Source organism: Aphis gossypii, unplaced genomic scaffold (assembly GCF_020184175.1).
Source record: "Aphis gossypii isolate Hap1 unplaced genomic scaffold, ASM2018417v2 Contig00281_ERROPOS243947, whole genome shotgun sequence".
Taxonomy (NCBI): Eukaryota; Metazoa; Arthropoda; class Insecta; order Hemiptera; family Aphididae; genus Aphis; species Aphis gossypii.
The window spans coordinates 134505-140759 of NW_026083053.1; the positions used below are offsets into that span (position 1 = coordinate 134505).

Below are 6255 nucleotides of genomic sequence, written 5' to 3' on the forward strand. Positions count from 1 at the left end.
AGTCTCACAAGCACTTAGCATTACTTTAACAGGAAGTAGACGATTTTCTTGTGCTTTTTTAAGTAACCTGCGCATATTTGAACTATAATGAAATTTTGAGCGAATCTTAGTCACTTTATTTACAATATAATGTACTGGTTTTAATTTTAGAGCAGCCGAAACACCATTATTCAAAGTATGCCCGAAGCAGCTAAGTCTAACAGTTGTACTGCTTTAATCATATTAGTACCATTATCAGTGGTAATACCTGCAATTTTCAAAAGTGGAATTTCCCAATTTTCAAGAACAAAAAGTACCATTTCTTTTACATTATTTGCTGTATGTTCTATGTCCAAGCTTGTACAACTTAGGCAAAATGTTTTTAACTCCCAATTTTCATTAATCCCATGAGCAGTAATTGTAATATAAGGTTGTAATGTATTTGAAGTCCAGCAATCAAATGTTAAGGCTAAATACTGTATAGTTTGAAGTTCATTTGCTATTCGTATTTTCACATCAGCATAAATAGCAGGAATTTTAGTATCAGCAAAAACTTGTCTACTAGGCACAGTATAATTGGGACACAACACAGCCATAATGTGCTTGAAACCTTCTTTTGACACAACATTGTATGGCTGCATGTCAGTAGAAATCCAGTAAGCAATTGCATTTGTGTACCTATTTGATGTCTTTTTATCGCATTTTTTAAATTCATTTCCCAGTTTACTTTGATGGAGTAGTAATGATTTATTCCTAAAACATAAAAATTCATCATTTTACAAAATTGTGTAAATTTTTATTAAAGTTTTATTTATCTCACGTGGTCTTTGAAGATGGAATCGAAAGTCTTCTTCAGAAGTTTGACTCTGGGTATAAATGCAAGAGACATCATTATTTTCAATTATTACATCACCATTATTATGTTCTTTGGTATCATATAACATGTTAAAATCATTATTAATGTGTACAACTTCATCAGCTTCAACATAAGATTCGTCTTCATGTCTATAATTATATTTATTATATATTAATTATAATTATAATTAATAATATTATTATATGTATAAACATGCATATTTCAAAATAAACGTATCTTTGATGTAGGTACTCGATAATTTCATAGTATAAAATAAATATTTTCGATAAACCGGTAACATCAATATTATCGGTTTTTTCGATAAATCGGTAACATCAATATTATCGGTTTTTTTCGATAAATCGGTAATATCAGCATTTTCGATAAACACGCTATGGCGTTAATACTGACCAAATTATTTTATAATATTTAATTTTTTTTATCAAGATAAGCGTGTTAAAATTTAATTTAATTTCTATTATTACTTAATAATAGATAATATATTAATAATATATTATTACTTAATAACTTGTTAATTTTTAAAAATTAAAATATTAAAAAATGATCCGGTTAACATAATATACATTACGTACTTACCCTTTTTTGTTTAAAGCTTTTTGTTGGACAAATTCCATGTAAAGCTTTGGATGTCGAATTTTTAAGTGACTAGGTACTTAAATTGCTGGTGTTTCCACCTTTTGCTTCACAATCACGATGACATTAATTACATTTACTGGTACTTTTACCAATCTTGTTAAAAAAGTTCCAAATTGGAGATTGTTTACCCATAGTGTGTAAATAAGAAATATATACACTAATACGGTATAATTTACTAATTAGGAATATAGTAAATTAAAATTAATAACTTACACTTTTGAATCTTAATACTGTAATATGAATTCAATCAAATGTACCTACTCTGACGTAACACTGCACAAACGCACAAAATTATTTGGTACTATAACGACTGGCAGTTGATGATTATCTTGTAGATTGCGTATTGCGAATCGCAATTTGCGATAACTAATAACATATTATTGTACATTCAATTTCCATACGAGCGCGTAGACGATGATAAATTAAACACGACACAGGAAGTTTTGTACAATTCAAAAATAGATTAAAAAATTAAATTACTAATTTCGATATATTCGATATTTCGATATTTCGGTATTTTTATTATTATAGGTATACATCGATATTTTCGATACACCGTTTTTTTAAAAAAAGACGGTATACCGGTATATTGACCTCAAATCGATATACCGGTATTACCGTCACCCCTAGTTGAAACAATTACATATGCTTGTGTGTTTTTACATAATTACCTTATCGCCAAGAAAAACTCCTATCATTGGTATGTACCTAACAACTATAGAATTTCAAACAATTCTAATACAAACAGTCATGAAGAACAGTTTTCTGAACATCAGTATGGTTTGAAGCAACAGAATGATAATCGTAGCTGTAATAACGCTGTAGTAAACCGACGTTTTTAGTATAAAAACGTAGTTCTAAAGTCCAGTGGCCAATAACTATATCACGCCACCGAGTCGGACCACTGATGCCTTTTCCTGATTGGATTAAACACATCACGCCACTTCATAAACGTAGATCATCCTATTCTCCAGCATGGCATGTTCCATATAAATATGAGTCCTCATCATAGATTTAATTAGAGTTAGTTAAGAGTCAGTTAGACTTAGTCAGTGTTGTCACTTGCTCTCCGGTAGTTAAGTTCTTGTGCTTACGCTAACGAAAGCCTTTTCATTTATTGTTTTAACAAGTTAATAAACGTATCAATTATCTTATTAATCTATTGTTAACTTATATACCTCATCTCTCCAACCTACGACGGAACGTGCATTCGTCGTAAAAGAAGCGTGTAGCAATCATCACTGGTTACTACAACGCCTTAGAGATCTGTGATAAGTTTTGCGAGTATTTCAATACTGCAGGTGCAGTACGCTTCCAATATACTGCAACAGAAATGGGCAATCGGTAGTGACGTGAAGTTTTAGCCTCGGGAATACCATTTTTACCAAGTTATAGAGTTTTTACTTAATATAATATAAGTACAAATCTAAAATCATATTCAATCGTATGTTATTTCATACAAACCTTACTTTGACAATTAAGAACAGAACAAAAACAAAAATTATTCAATCAGTCAAGCCATTTTTCGAGTTTTAGCGAAACTAACAGATAGCTAGATACTCGTATAATTTTAAAATATTGTATTTTCTATCTTACTATGCAAAATATGAACCAGATTAATAAAAAGCATTTCTCAATTTAGGTAATAATAAAATAATAATTACATTTTTAATATCTTTAATAAATTAATAAAAATAATAAACAAACTCTTTCTTCAGTCTTTGAAGTTCACAAACATAATAATTATATAATAAAAATCAGAGTACGCAAAAGTACCAACTTCATCAACGAGTTAAACATCATTGTTAATGTCTTTTGATTTTGCATCAAATGCAGTTTGGGTTATACTGTTCATTGCTTCCAGCTTTATACCTTCTTTTTTATGGTTCTAATTAGTACTATAAATACTACAAATGTATCAATTGAGTCTGATGATGGAGTCGGTGTATTCCTAATAATATCTCTATTGTTAATGGTAATCGGTTGACTCATTGACTCTGCCAAGATGATTAATGGCGCTTGCATATTCGTCATCAATTGGATTGGAACGAAACTTTTTTTTAAGGCGGCTATTTGAATTGCTTGTTGATGAAGATGTTGATGGTGTTGATAGGGGTGGGCTGATATGGCTAGGAAGTGTAAAATGTTGGGAATTACTTGCTGCAAATTCTTCATTAGTTTGTGGGTCCCTGTCGTCTGGCTTAAATATTTCTTGGATTAACTCATTATCTCCAAACTGCAAACTTTGATTACTAATTTCTTCTAATGTGTATATTATATTAGTATTCAGAAACACACAGACATTCGAGTATTTAACTAAAGGACAATAAAATACTAATTTGAATCCCAATATTCTTGATAGAATAATTACCTCACATGGTAAATCTGGGTTTTTTACTTCGTTTTCCATCGAATTCCGGCTTTTACGAGGTGTAACATATGGATCCAAAAATAAAAGCTTTTCATAATACCATAAGGATGGTTTGTAAATCTGAAATAATAAGTAGATATAAGATTTTACTTTGTGTAATACTGTAATATCATTAATTATAAATACTGCAGTCTATAGATCACTGTTACTACTAAGGATATAAAAGTTTAATATTACCTATATTTTTTTTTGATTTATTATACATTAGTACCTATGATGATTTAAATGAAACTCAGAATGATCAAAGTGCAATTAAAACCATTGGAAGTGAAAAAAAAAATGTTTGAAATGTTTTGTTTAGGTAATTTAACCAGTTGTTTTTTAAATTTATATATGTCATTAGCTATATAAGTGACTATTCCAATTTCTAGTTGTAGCATAAAACGTTCATTTTCAAAAGCCTTAGTGTAGTAATAACTTTATACATGTTAATGTATGTGAATGTGATATGTATGTTTATGTATAACTATAACTTAATAGTTATTAGTTATAAAAATTATATGGACCAAATGTTTTAATTTTCTTATTATAAATATACATTATCCCATTAGTTATTAGGTAGGTACCTATATAAAAAAAAAATACATACATTACAAAATATACATCATAGTGTAATGTATTTATTTGTAATTTCTGTTTATCTGTTTAAATGTATATAAATATATACCTAATTAATAATTAACAATAGGCCTGTTAAGACAATATTTAGTCATTATTTAAAGTAATAAATATAAAAAATGTATTATGTAAACATTGGGTTTGAGTATGAATATTTGTGTTTAATTACCATTATTACCGATGAACTGAAATTATAATCATATTTTATCATGTATTTAAAAAATAATATCTGTTTGTGTATAAATAGTGCAAATAAAACCTGTAAATTGAGAAACATATAAAAATACCTGAATCGTTTATAAATGCCTCTATACCCACGTACAATTCAATTATTACAAATTTGTTAATAGTAATAGTTTATTTGTATGGTTCTTAAGTGGGTACCATTCTACAATATAGCTTTTTTTTATCGTGTAAGGCATAAAGCAGTTTTATAAACTTTTTTTTGTATTAAAGTTATAACTGCCTCCTAGAATGCTACTAAGAAATAATAAACTTAAATAGGAATTTAGGTAAGGTGAGTAGGTGGATAGTCAAATACAATTTACCCTAGATATATTTTTATATTTCGGCACCTTTTTGGTCCATAACAACCTATTTAAAATACCCTAAACACAAAACTTGCTAAAAATACTTACGTCATCAGTAGAGCTTGCGCTAAAGAAATATAAGAACTGCACATACTGTTTGTATTACAGAAGTAAAACAATTTGATGCTCGCTTCACTCGCACATAACAAAAAAATATATATAATAATATTATATTAAACGTCATAATGTATGCACATTAATAATTAATATAACAAATTCTTTTAATCTAATTTTAAAATAATTTTATTTTTTTTATAACAATCTCTTCATCAGTATCTCTATTTTCCACTTGGTGATGTTTGTTTGTAGCATCTGGAAAGACACCATTAAAATAATTTTGTTGCTTAGCTTTTGTTCTTTTAATAACTCTATGTTTTTTACTATTCATCCATTTGAGAATTGACATATTGGGATTCCAATTATACAAGGGAGGCATATTATAATGCATGTATAAGTACATATTTTCGGTTGAAATATTCATGGAGGAACGTAATGGAGACTTTAATAAATTACTTTCACTTATTAAACGCTCCAAATCCGCGCTGTGAGGTTAGGCTACAAGTATTCTTGCTAATAAAGTTACAATATTTATGAAATGTGGCGAAATACATAATGTTTTGAATAGTTCTTTTAGATTCATAGTTCGGAGTTGGTCAATGTTTTCGATAGATAGTAGTTCCTCATACTCTATGGCTAATTCTTGTAAATCTATATCTTCGCCAATAGATTTATGGACATCTTGTATGTTTGTATGTGGTGAAATATGGACAAATGGTTTTATAGTTGTAAGAAGATTCTCATCGATTGCAAAACACTGATTTAAAAATTCTTGAAGATGTAGTAAACCGACGGAGTCGTTTCACTATTTTTTCTATTTTAATTAATTTACATGACCTTCGCATGTAAATACTTTATTAACAAACTCTTAGCCATACGTAATTAATTTTGCTGGCGATTTTTAAGAATCAAGGCGTATGGGAAAAACAATCACAAACAACCTTTCGATTTAAGAAGTTGATTTAACAAGCAAGCCGTAGGCATAAATTACAAATGCGCACGCCTTAGCGTAATAGCACAACAAGTCCAACCCAGGGTTAATTAACTTTTAGGTGTAAAACCACTTT

The 6255-nt window shown here is 28.8% G+C and overlaps 1 pseudogene; it reads right to left on the reverse strand.

The window, feature by feature from the left end:
• Window positions 1-3284: 3284 nt before the first annotated feature.
• Window positions 3285-5537, reverse strand: LOC126553628 (uncharacterized; annotated as a pseudogene).
• Between the last annotated feature and the right edge of the window lie 718 nt (window positions 5538-6255).